The following is a 13,636-nucleotide window of genomic DNA, read 5'->3' on the forward strand; positions in this document are numbered from 1 at the left end:
GGATACATTCTATAAACTCCTCCTCAAGGCTGCCTTGACCGACCTGGTTAAACCAATCAACATGTAGATTAAAATCCCCCATGATAGCCGCTGTACCATTTCTACATGCATCTGTTATTTCTTTGTTTATTGCCTGCCCCACCATAATGTTACTATTTGGTGGCCGATAGATTACTCCTATCAGTGACGTTTTCGCCTTACTATTCCTGATTTCCACCCAAATGGATTCAACCTTATCCTCCATAGCACCGATGTCATCCCTTACTGTTGCCCGGATGACATCCTTAAATAACAGAGCTACACCACCTCCCTTACCATCCACTCTGTCCTTCCGAAAAGTTTGATACCCTCGGATATTTAACTCCCAGTCATGACCATCCTTTAACCATGTTTCAGTAATGGCCACTAAATCATAGTCATTCACGATGATTTGCACTATCAACTAATTTACCTTATTCCGAATATTACGAGCATTCAGGTAAAGTACACTTATGTTAGCTTTTTTACCTCTGTTCTGAATCTTAACACCTCGATCAGTAACCTCTCCTAAGTTATATTTCCTCTTAACCTTTCTCCTAATTTTCCTTGTCGTTGAACCCATATCTTCATGTAACAACCTGCCGCGTCGCTTACCATTAATGATTTCACTTCCCGTTTTATTTATTTTAGTATTCCTGGTCCTATTCACTGAGCGCCCCTCAGTCACTGTACCTTGTACTGTCGCCCTTTTTGATATTTGACTATGGCTTCTCTGCCTTACACTTTCCCCCTTACTGCCTTTTATTTCTGTCCCTGTTTTACTACCTTCCAACTTCCTGCATCGGTTCCCATCCCCCTGCCACATTAGTTTAAACTCTCTCCAACAGCTCCAGCAAACACCCCCCCCCCCAGGACATCGGTTCCAGTCCTGCCCAGGTGCAGACCGTCCGGTTTGTACTGGTCCCACCTCCCCCAGAACCGGTTCCAATGTCCCAGGAATTTGAATCATTCCCTCTTGCACCATCTCTCGAGCCACGCATTCATTCTCTCTATCCTGACATTCCTACTCTGACTAGCTCGTGGCACTGGTAGCAATCCTGTGATTACTACCTTTGAGGTCCTACTTTTTAGTTTAACTCCTAGCTCCCTAAATTCAGCTTGTAGGACCTCGTCCCGTTTCTTACCTATATCGTTGGTGCCTATGTGCACCACGACAGCTGGCTGTTCACCCTCCCCCCCCTCCCCACCCCCCCCCAACCCCCAGAATATCCTGCAGCCGCTCCGAGACATCCTTGACCCTTGCACCAGGGAGGCAACATACCATCCTGGAGTCTCGATTGCGTCCGCAGAACGGCCTGTCTATTCCCCTTACAATTGAGTACACTATCACTATAGCCATGCCATTCTTCTTCCTGCCCAGCTGCGCAGCAGAGCCAGCTACGGTGCCATGAACCTGGCTGCTGCTGCCTTCCCCTGGTGAGCCCTTTCAACAGTATCCAAAGCGGTATATCTGTTTTGCAGGGAGATGACCGCAGAGGATACCTGCACTGCCTTCCTACTCTTGCTCTGTCTTTTGGTCACCCATTCACTATCTCCCTCAGTACCTTTCACCTGCGGTGTGACCAACTCGCTAAACGTGCTATCCACAACGTCCTCAGCATCGCGGATGCTCCAAAGTGAGTCCATCCGCAGCTCCAGAGCCGTCAAGCAGTCTAACAGGAGCTGCAACTGGACACACTTCTTGCACGTGAAGGAGCCAGGGACAGTGGACGTGTCCCTGAGCTCCCACATCGCACACGAGGAGCATGACACGGGTCTGAGATCTCCTACCATGTCTTAAACCTTCGGTTAACTTCAACAACTACAATTTCAACAAAAAAAACAACAAAGAAAAAATAAATAAATATATCATTGAAAAGAAATAGAAAAACAGAAACAGTACTTACCAGTCACTTACCAGGAATAAAAAGCACTTCCTCTCCACCCTGCTTCGAATTCCCACCTAGATTCAAATTCCCAAACTCACTCTTAGCTGTGTCTCACTCCTGGCTCTGTCTTCTCTGGCTCACTGGGAGAACTCACTGGTAGTGAGTTTACAAGTTGCTCTTTTTAAACTGTCCTGAATTGACTCCCCTCCCCCACCTGCTTTTAGATCAAGGTAGATTTAAGTGACTGACACTTAACTGCCAACCAGTTATGTGAGTGGGTGGGGCAGCCCTTGTTAACCCACACTGCACAATACTAGCTTAATTTAAATTAATTTAAACTCCTGAAATTTAAAAGGAGCTGCCTTTCTGATTTAATTCAATTCCCACCTAGATTCAAATTCCCAAACTCACTCTTAGCTGTGTCTCACTCCTGGCTCTGTCTTCACTGGCTCACTGGGAGAACATGACTTGCCAATTCTTATACTCAATGCCCCGGCCAATGAAGGCAAGCATGCCGTATGCCTTCTTGACTATCCTCTCCACCTGTGTTGCCCCTTTCAGTGACCTGTCGACCTGTACACCTAGATCGCTCTGACTGTCAATACTCTTGAGGGTTCTACCATTCACTGTATATTCCCTACCTGCATTAGACCTTCCAAAATGCATTACCTCACATTTGTCCGGATTAAACTCCATCTGCCATCTCTCCACCAAAGTCTCCAAACAATCTAAATCCTGCTGTATCCTCTGACAGTCCTCATCGCTATCCGCAATTCCACCAACCTTTGTGTCGTCTGCAAACTTACTAATCAGACCAGTTACATTTTCCTCCAAATCATTTATATATACTACGAATAGCAAAGGTCCCAGCATTGATCCCTGCGGAACACCACTAGTCACAGCCCTCCAGTCAGAAACGCACCCTTCCATTGCTACTCTCTGCCTTCTATGACTTAGCCAGGTCTGTATCCATCTTGCCAGCTCATCCCTGATCCCGTGTGACTTCACCTTTTGTACCAGTCTGCCATGAGGGACCTTGTCAAATGCCTTACTGAAGTGCATATAGACATCATCCACTGCCCTCCCTGCATCAATCATCTTTGTGACCTCTTCGAAAAACTCTGTCAAATTAGTGCAACATGACCACCCCTTCACAAAACCGTGCTGCCTCTCATACATCCATTTGCTTCCAAATGGGAGTAGATCCTGTCTCGAAGAATTCTCTCCAGTAATTTCCCTGTGACTGACGTAAGGCTCACCGGCCTGTTGGTCCCTGCATTATCCTTGCTCCCCTTCTGAAACAAAGGAACAACATTGGCTATTCTCCAGTCCTCCTGGGCATCACCTAGAGACAGAGAACATTGGAACTTAATGGGGACACTTTCTATATATGATCAGTCAGTTGATGCTTGTGTGTGTTATCTTATGTAAGGTGACAGTGTCCAGCTGCTGTGTGTGTGTGTTCAATTGTTGGTGAGTTACACAGTGGAATTGTGCCGCCAGGGTGCGCTGTCGAGCACATGTGGTCCTGATGAACAACATTGCGGAAGTGAGGAATTGTGTCGCTTCAACAAAGTAACAACCATGGAGCAGAGTGGCGCAGCGGAAGCGTGCTGGGCCCATAACCCAGAGGTCGATGGATCGAAACCATTCTCTGCTAGTTGTTTTTTATACTTTCCGTTACAGTAAAAAGAAACATTTAGCTTCTCACCACAAGTATATCTGACATTTCTTTCCAGGAAACGTTTTTTTTTTACTCAGCTGGAAGGGGCTTCCAGCAAACACTTAATTTGTGCAACCAGTGTCTGAAATGGCATTTACTCACACAGGGACACACGCTGTAAATGCTGCAAACACACACAGGCTTTCCATGATTGCAGAATGTTCAGCACCATTCACAACTCCTCTGTTAATGAAACAGCCCATGTCCAAATGCAGCAACCTGGACAATATCCAGGCTTGGGCTGAAAAGTTCCAGGCAAAGACCATCTCTAATAAGTGAGAATCTAACCATCGCCCCTTGACATTCACCGGAATTCCCATCACTGAAACCCCACTGCCAACATCTGACTGATCGCCATTGGCCAGAAACTGAACTGGTCATATAAATACTGTGGCTAGAAGGCAGGCCAAAGACTCGGACTCCTGTGGCGAGGCACTCACTCCCTGACTCCCCAAACCCTGTCGACACAGCATAAATCAGGAATGTATTGGAATAATTTCCATTTCCTTTAATAGTTGCAATTTCAACAACACTGAATAGGTTTGACACCATCTTGGACAAGGCATCCTGCTTGATCGGTACCCCATCCATAAACACTCACTCGCTCCACCACTGATGCAGAGTGGCAGCGTGTATACCAGCTACAGGATTCACTGCAGGAAGTCACCAAGGCTCCTTTGGCAACACCTTCCAAACCCACATCCACCACCATCTAGAGAGGGACAAGGGCGGCCGACACCACGACCTGGAGGCTCTCCTCCAGCCACTCACCATCCTGTATTAGAACTATATCTCTGTTACTTCACTGCAGCTGGATTAATTATTTGTCTGATGTAATGTATCTGTCTCTGTGTATATCTGTGTCTGTGTGCACATGCGTGTTTCTATATATGTGTGTATATTTGAGAATATGTATGAATGTTTATGTGCCTGTGTGTATACATGTATGTATGGGTGTGTACAACTGTGTGTGTATAATGCGTGTGACACTGTATGCTGTGTGTGTACACGTGTATATACCTGTGTGTGTATGTTTGTGTATATGTGTGTGTGCAACTGTGTGTATAATGTGTGTGGGCCTGTATACTGTGTGTGTACGTGTGTATAGCTGTGTGTGTATACCTGTGTATGTCTATGTTTGTGTGCGCACGTGCAGTCTTCCGTTTGTATGTCATTATTGTTTCCTCTCTGAGAGTCTTTTAACCATTTCTAAATCTCTCAGAGGTACAATTGTTGAGTCTGATTGCTTTTTGTGATTGCTATTTATGAGTGAGTACAGTGTCTTTCAGCATCTTACTCTGAACAACCGTTTGAGAATAATCCTGAATCTGTCAGGACTCAGTGTGAGGATGGATCTTACTCTGAACATGTGTTTGGGGATTATCCTGTACCTGTCAGGCTCTGTGACTCAGTGGGAGGATGCGATTCAGGATGTGACCTTTCAATCTCTGGGACAGTTTATAAGTTTGCCTTCATTCCACGTAAATTTCCAGCACAGAAAGAAACCATTGCTGTGGGAGGTTTGAAGCAAACAATGTGAGAGTTTTGGACCAGCATTTAATATCAGAACACAATAGTGAAAGATAATGTAACCTTCAACCTGATACTGGATTGCTCTGGAAGTTTATCTTGGGTTGTTCACATTGAGGGGCTGTTTAGCACAGGGCTAAATCACTGGATTCGAAAGCAGACCAGCAGCACGGTTCAATTCCTATAACATCCTCCCCGAACAGGCGCCGGAATGTGGCGACTAGGAGCTTTTCACAGTAACTTCATTGACTTCATTGTGACAATAAGCGATTTTCATTTCATTTTCATTTGATTTCTGACAATCAGTCTGATTCTGGGTCAGAATTTCGACATGAATGTAAAATGGACCACAGTCTGGAATTGCTACAGTATCTTCCACCTGGAACAGAGTGAGTGAGGATTTTGCAATAGTTTGCAAGTTGCAGCTCAGTTCACAGTCAGCAAAATTATATTGCATCTTTTATTTTCATAAACTTTGTCGCTTTCAGCATATCTCAATCTGAGAATGCACCTGATATTTGTGTTTGCTTCTAGTGTATTTGGGAGGACACTCTGAGGATTAGTACAGCCACCCCTGATGTGAGTGAGGTAACTGGTATTTAACTCGAATCTCAGAGTACATTATTAAGATTAATTGTGTCATCCTTAACCGGAATCCATGTGTCAGTTTTCTCTGATATTGATTATTTCACTAAGCTGCTCCATTGTGGAACTGATACAGTGATGATGAGAATGGGTGAGAATTTGCACTGGGATTTATGGGGCCTCCTGTCAGTGGGACTGAGTTAGGGTGACATGGACACAGCGTCTGTCTCTCCTGCTGTTTGATTGATGGGTTGAAAATGTGTCTCTGGAACGATTTCTGCTGCCTGAGACTGTGGAACTGATGACCTGTCTGTGTCTCTTTCCTCTGTCAGTGACAATGTATGGACTGTGTGTGACAAGGAGCTGGCGACACTCTTCCCTGTAATTTGTGTGGAGGAAACGTCACATTTATTCATCTTCGGAATATTCTGTTTTTTGTCTGTGGAAACAAATTATATTTAAAAAGTCAAATACAGTCAACAATTAACCAATCATAGGCCAGAGACGAATCTCGAGGTTTTGGTTGGCTGCCATTTTCAAATTCGAAACTACAGCCAATTTCAGTGCAGGAAAATCCCAAATAACGGAACGGCTCAATGTTCAGGAAACTATTTGAATCTCACACTTTTGTGATCTGTTTATTGGATTTTCCCTCCCAGAATCCTGGCGCTATTTTCGGAACAGTTTGAACTTGTCAATCTCTTCTCTGTAACCGGCGGTAATAAGACCCCGCTCAGCAATTTAAAACGGAGCAAATCTCAGCTCACTGCAAAAGCAGAAACATAGAGATTACCAACCAACTCCTTCACACAGGCTTCACAGGGACAGAGAGAAAGTGCTGATTTCTGAGCCTCTCTCCTGAAAGCGGCCGGGAATATTACACTGGGAAGTCTGGAACGGGACAAATCTCTATCCTCCACAAAGAGATTTCTCATCAAGTCAATGCGGGAAAAGATGGTGCAGCTTTTTCACAGAGATTGTGGGTGGCTCTTAAAAGAGCCGTTGTGTTTGGGGTGGTTTTCAGTCCATTGTGGAGTTTTACTTGGAGCTGGTGTACTTGGTCACCGCCTTTGTCCCTTCCGACACGGCGTGCTTGGCCAGTTCCCCGGGCAGCAGCAGGCGCACGGCGGTCTGGATCTCCCGGGAGCTGATGGTGCTGCGCTTGTTGTAATGGGCCAGGCGGGAAGCCTCACCCGCGATGCGCTCGAAAATATCGTTGACGAACGAGTTCATGATGCTCATGGCCTTGGAGGAGATGCCGGTGTCGGGGTGAACCTGCTTCATCACTTTGTAGATGTAGATGGAGTAACTCTCCTTCCTCGACCTTCGCCGCTTCTTGCCGCCCTTTACTGCCGGTTTCTTAATGACTTTCTTGGCTCCCTTCTTGGAAGCTGTTTTCGATGTTGGTTTCTTCTCCTCAGCCATCTTCAATTTCACCCAGAAATAAACTTCCGAGCGCTGATTAAATAGACAGAGCCTCACATCAATGCTAATGAGGAATGTGGAAAGAAATGACTGTGATTGGACATTGTGAAAATGAGGACAGCCAGTTATATTCTGTTTATTTGATTGGATTTAAAAACCAAACGAATCGGATTTAGGAATTTCCACCAATCACAAACCTCATATTACAATCATATTACAAACAGGAAATACATTTCAGAAAGAATGTCTCCAGTCCCAGTTTGTCAGTGTGTAAAGATTCACCGGGAAAAGTCACCTGGCTGTCGGTGAGAGGGACCCTTCACCACAGAGAGACTGTGCGGGAGTGTGGGATACCTTCAGGAACTGTGAGTCTCTTGTCATATGTGAGAGTGTGGGATTTACTCACTCTCTGATACAGTGTGTGAGTGTGGGATTTACTCACTCTCTGATACAGTGTGTGAGTGTGGGATTTACTCACTCTGATACAGTGTGTGAGTGTGGGATTTACTCACTCTGATACAGTGTGTGGGTGGGATTTACCCACTCTCTGATCCTGTGTGAGTATGGGATTTACTCACTCTCTGATACAGTGTGAGAGTGTGGGATTTACTCACTCTCTGATACAGTGTGTGAGTGTGGGATTTACTCACTCTCTGATACAGTGTGTGAGTCTGGGATTTACTCACTCTCTGATACAGTGTGTGAGTGTGGGATTTACTCACTCTGATACAGTGTGTGAGTGTGGGATTTACTCACTCTCTGATACAGTGTGTGAGTGTGGGATTTACTCACTCACTGATACAGTGTGTGAGTGTGGGATTTAGTCACTCTCTGATACAGTGTGTGAGTGTGCGATTTACTCACTCTCTGATACAGTGAGTGAGTGTGGGATTTACTCACTCTCTGATACTGTGTGTGAGTGTGGGATTTACTCACTCTCTGATACAGTGTGTGACTCGGGGATTTACTCACTCTCTGATACTGTGTGAGAGTGTGGGACTTACTCACTCTCTGATACAGTGTGTGAGTGTGGGATTTACTCACTCTCTGATACAGTGTGTGAGTCTGGGATTTACTCACTCTCTGATACAGTGTGTGAGTGTGGGATTCACTCACTCTCTGATACTGTGTGAGAGTGTGGGACTTACTCACTCTCTGATACAGTGTGTGAGTGTGGGATTTACTCACTCTCTGATACAGTGTGTGAGTCTGGGATTTACTCACTCTCTGATACAGTGTGTGAGTGTGGGATTCACTCACTCTCTGATACAGTGTGTGAGTGTGGGATTTACTCACTCTCTGATACAGTGTGTGAGTGTGGGATTTACTCACTCTCTGATACAGTGTGTCTGTGTGGGATTTACTCACTCACTGATACAGTGTGTGAGTGTGGGATTTACTCACTCACTCATACAGTGTGAGAGTGTGGGATTTACTCACTCTCTGATACAGTGTGTGAGTGTGGGATTTACTCACTCACTGATACAGAGTGTGAGTGTGGGATTTAGTCACTCACTGATACAGTGTGTGAGTGTGGAATTTACTCACTCTCTGATACAGTGTGAGGGTGGGATTTACTCACTCTTTGATACAGTGTTTGAGTGTGGGATTTAGTCACTCTCTGACACAGTGTGTGTGTGGGATTTACTCACTCTCTGATACAGTGTGAGAGTGGTATTTACTCACTCTCTGATACAGTGTGTGAGTGTGGGATTTACTCACTCTTTGATACAGTGTTTGAGTGTGGGACTTAGTCACTCTCTGATACAGTGTGTGAGTGTGGGATTTACTCACTCTGATACTGTGTGTGAGTGTGGGATTTACTCACTCTCTGATACAGTGTGAGTGTGGGATATACTCACTCTCTGATACAGTGTGTGAGTGTGGGATTTACTCACTCTCTGATACAGTGTCTGAGTGTGGGATTTACTCACTCTATGATACTGTTTGTGAGTGTGGGATTTACTCACTCTCTGATACAGTGTGAGTGTGGGATTTACTCACTCTCAGATACAGTGTGTGAGTGTGTGATTTACTCACTCTCTGATACAGTGTGTGAGTATGGGATTTACTCACTCTCTGATACAGTGTGAGTGTGGGATTTACTCACTCTCTGATACAGTGTGAGTGTGGGATTTACTCACTCTCTGATACAGTGTGAGTGTGGGATTTACTCACTCTCTGATAGTGTGTGAGTGTGGGATTTAGTCATTCTCTGATACAGTGTGTGAGTATGGGATTTACTCACTCTCTGATACAGTGTGTGAGTGTGGGATTTAGTCACTCTCTGAGACAGTGTGTGAGTGTGGGATTTACTCACTCTCTGATACAGTGTGAGTGTGGGATTTACTCACTCTCTGATACAGTGTGTGAGTGTGGGATTTAGTCACTCTCTGATACAGCGTGTGAGTATGGGATTTACTCACTCTGATACAGTGTGTGAGTGTGGGGTTTAGTCACTCTCTGATACAGTGTGTGAGTGTGGGAAATAGTCACTCTCTGATACAGTGTTGAGTGTAGGATTTCGTCACTCTCTGATACAGTATGTGAGTATGGGATTTAGTCACTCTCTGATACAGTGTGTGACTGTGGGATATAGTCACTCTCTGATACAGTGTGTGTGTGGGATTCACTCACTCTCTGATACAGTGTGAGTGTGGGATATACTCACTCTCTGATACAGTGTGTGAGTGTGGGATTTAGACACTCTCTGATACAGTGTGTGAGTGTGGGATTTACTCACTCTCTGATACAGTGTGTGTGTGTGGGATTTAGTCACTCTCTGATACAGTGCGTGACTGTGGGATTTACTCATTCTCTGATACAGTGTGTGTGTGGGATTTACTCATTCTCAGATACAGTGTGTGAGTGTGGAATTTACTCACTCTCTGATACACTGTGTGTGTGTGGGGTTTACTCATTCTCTGATACAGTGTGTGTGTGGGATTTACTCATTCTCTGATAGAGTGTGTGATTGTGGGATTTAGTCACTCTCTGATACAGTGTGAGTGTCGGATTTACTCACTCTCTGATACAGTGTGTGTGTGGGATTTACTCACTCTCTGATACAGTGTGTGTGTGTGGGCTTTACTCATTCTCTGATACAGTGTGTGTGTGGGATTTACTCATTCTCTGATAGAGTGTGTGAGTGTGGGATTTACTCACTCTCTGATACAGTGTGAGTGTGGGATTTACACACTCTCTGATACAGTGTGTGGGTGTGGGATTTACTCACTCTCTTATACAGTGTATGTGTGGGATTTACTCACTCTCTGATACAGTGTGAGAGTGTGGGATTTACTCACTCTCTGATACAGTGTGTGGGTGTGGGATTTACTCACTCTCTGATACAGTGTATGTGTGGGATTTACTCACTCTCTGATACAGTGTGAGAATGTGGGATTTACTCACTCTCTGATACAGCGTGTGAGTGTGGGATTTACTCACTCTCTGATACAGTGTGTGAGTGTGGGATTTACTCACTCTGATACAGTGTGTGAGTGTGGGATTTACTCACTCTGATACAGTGTGTGAGTGTGGGATTTACTCACTCTCAGATACCGTGTCTGAGTGTGGGATTTACTCACTCTCTGATACAGTGTGAGAGTGTGGGATTTACTCACTCTCTGATAGTGTGTGAGTGTGGGATTTAGTCACTCTCTGATACAGTGTGTGAGTATGGGATTTACTCACTCTCTGATACAGTGTGTGAGTGTGGGATTTACTCACTCTGATACAGTGTGTGAGTGTGGGATTTACTCACTCTCTGATACAGTGTGAGTGTGGGATTTACTCACTCTCTGATACAGTGTGAGTGTGGGATTTACTCACTCTCTGATAGTGTGTGAGTGTGGGATTTAGTCACTCTCTGATACAGTGTGTGAGTGTGGGATTTACTCACTCTCTGATACAGTGCGTGAGTGTGGGATTTACTCACTCTCTGATACAGTGTGAGTGTGGGATTTACTCACTCTCTGATACAGTGTGAGAGTGTGGGATTTACTCACTCTCTGATAGTGTGTGGGTGTGGGATATACTCACTCTCTGATACAGTGTGTGGGTGGGATTTACCCACTCTCTGATACAGTGTGTGAGTGTGGGATTTGCTCACTCTCTGACACAGTGTGAGTGTGGGATTTACTCACTCTCTGATACAGTGTGTGAGTGTGGGATTTACTCACTCTCTGATACAGTGTGTGAGTGTGGGATTTTATCACTCTCTGATACTGTGAGTGAGTTTGGGATTTACTCACTCTCTGATACAGTGTGTGAGTATGGGATTTACTCACTCTCTGATACAGTGTGTGAGTATGGGATTTACTCACTCTCTGATACAGTGTGTGAGTGTTGGATTTACTCACTCTCTGATACAGTGTGAGAGTGTGTGATTTACTCACTCTCTGATACAGTGTGAGAGTGTGTGATTTACTCACTCTCTGATACAGTGTGTGAGTGTGGGATTTACTCACTCTCTGATACAGTGTGAGTGTGGGATTTACTCACTCTCTGATACAGTGTGTGAGTGTGGGATTTACTCACTCTCTGATACAGTCTGTGAGTGTGGTATTTACTCACTCACTGATACAGTGAGTGAGTGTGTGATTTAGTCACTCACTGATACAGTGTGTGAGTGTGGGATTTACTCACTCACTGATACAGCGTGTGAGTGTGGGATTTAGTCACTCACTGATACAGTGTGAGTGTGGGATTTACTCACTCTGTGATACAGTGTGTGAGTGTGGGATTTACTCACTCTCTGATACAGTGTGTGTGGGATTTACTCACTCTCTGATGCAGTGTGTGACTGTGGGATTTACTCACTCTCTGATACAGTGTGTGAGCGTGGGATTTACTCCCTCTCTGATACACTGTGTGAGTGTGGGACTTAGTCACTCTCTGATACAGTGTGAGTGTGGGATTTACTCACTCTCTAATACAGTGCGTGAGTGTGGGATTTAGTCACTCTCTGATACAGTGTGTGAGTGTGGGATTTACTCACTCTCTGATACTGTGTGTGAGTGTGGAATTTACTCACTCTCTGATACAGTGTGAGTGTGGGATTTACTCACTCTCTGATACAGTGTGTGAGTGTGGGATTTACCCACTCTCTGATAAAGTGTGAGTGTGGGATTTACTCACTCTCTGATAGTGTGTGAGTGTGGGATTTACTCACTCTCTGATACAGTGTGTGAGTGTGGGATTTACTCACTCTCTGATACTGTGTGTGAGTGTGGGATTTACTCACTCTCTGATACTGTGTGTGAGTGTGGGATATACTCACTCTCTGATACAGTGTGAGAGTGTGGGATTTACTCACTCTCTGATACAGTGTGTGGGTGTGGGATTTACTCACTCTCTGATACAGTGTATGTGTGGGATTTACTCACTCTCTGATACAGTGTGAGAATGTGGGATTTACTCACTCTGTGATACAGCGTGTGAGTGTGGGATTTACTCACTCTCTGATACAGTGTGTGAGTGTGGGATTTACTCACTCTGATACAGTGTGTGAGTGTGGGATTTACTCACTCTGATACAGTGTGTGAGTGTGGGATTTACTCACTCTCAGATACCGTGTCTGAGTGTGGGATTTACTCACTCTCTGATACAGTGTGAGAGTGTGGGATTTACTCACTCTCTGATAGTGTGTGAGTGTGGGATTTAGTCACTCTCTGATACAGTGTGTGAGTATGGGATTTACTCACTCTCTGATACAGTGTGTGAGTGTGGGATTTACTCACTCTGATACAGTGTGTGAGTGTGGGATTTACTCACTCTCTGATACAGTGTGAGTGTGGGATTTACTCACTCTCTGATACAGTGTGAGTGTGGGATTTACTCACTCTCTGATAGTGTGTGAGTGTGGGATTTAGTCACTCTCTGATACAGTGTGTGAGTGTGGGATTTACTCACTCTCTGATACAGTGCGTGAGTGTGGGATTTACTCACTCTCTGATAGAGTGTGAGTGTGGGATTTACTCACTCTCTGATATAGTGTGAGAGTGTGGGATTTACTCACTCTCTGATAGTGTGTGGGTGTGAGATTTACTCACTCTCTGATACAGTGTGTGGGTGGGATTTACCCACTCTCTGATACAGTGTGTGAGTGTGGGATTTGCTCACTCTCTGATACAGTGTGAGTGTGGGATTTACTCACTCTCTGATACAGTGTGTGAGTGTGGGATTTTATCACTCTCTGATACTGTGAGTGAGTGTGGGATTTACTCACTCTCTGATACAGTGTGTGAGTATGGGATTTACTCACTCTCTGATACAGTGTGTGAGTATGGGATTTACTCACTCTCTGATACAGTGTGTGAGTGTTGGATTTACTCACTCTCTGATACAGTGTGAGAGTGTGTGATTTACTCACTCTCTGATACAGTGTGAGAGTGTGTGATTTACTCACTCTCTGATACAGTGTGTGAGTGTGGGATTTACTCACTCTCTGATACAGTGTGAGTGT

General features: G+C 44.8%; 1 non-coding gene across 1 annotated transcript; it reads left to right on the forward strand.

Annotated features, from left to right (window-relative positions):
• Positions 1–3,495: 3,495 nt before the first annotated feature.
• trnam-cau (transfer RNA methionine (anticodon CAU)) lies at positions 3,496–3,567 on the forward strand. Its single transcript has one exon. It is a non-coding gene; the product is annotated as a tRNA-Met (tRNA).
• Positions 3,568–13,636: the final 10,069 nt, after the last annotated feature.

Source organism: Scyliorhinus torazame, chromosome 24 (assembly GCF_047496885.1).
Source record: "Scyliorhinus torazame isolate Kashiwa2021f chromosome 24, sScyTor2.1, whole genome shotgun sequence".
Taxonomy (NCBI): domain Eukaryota; kingdom Metazoa; phylum Chordata; class Chondrichthyes; order Carcharhiniformes; family Scyliorhinidae; genus Scyliorhinus; species Scyliorhinus torazame.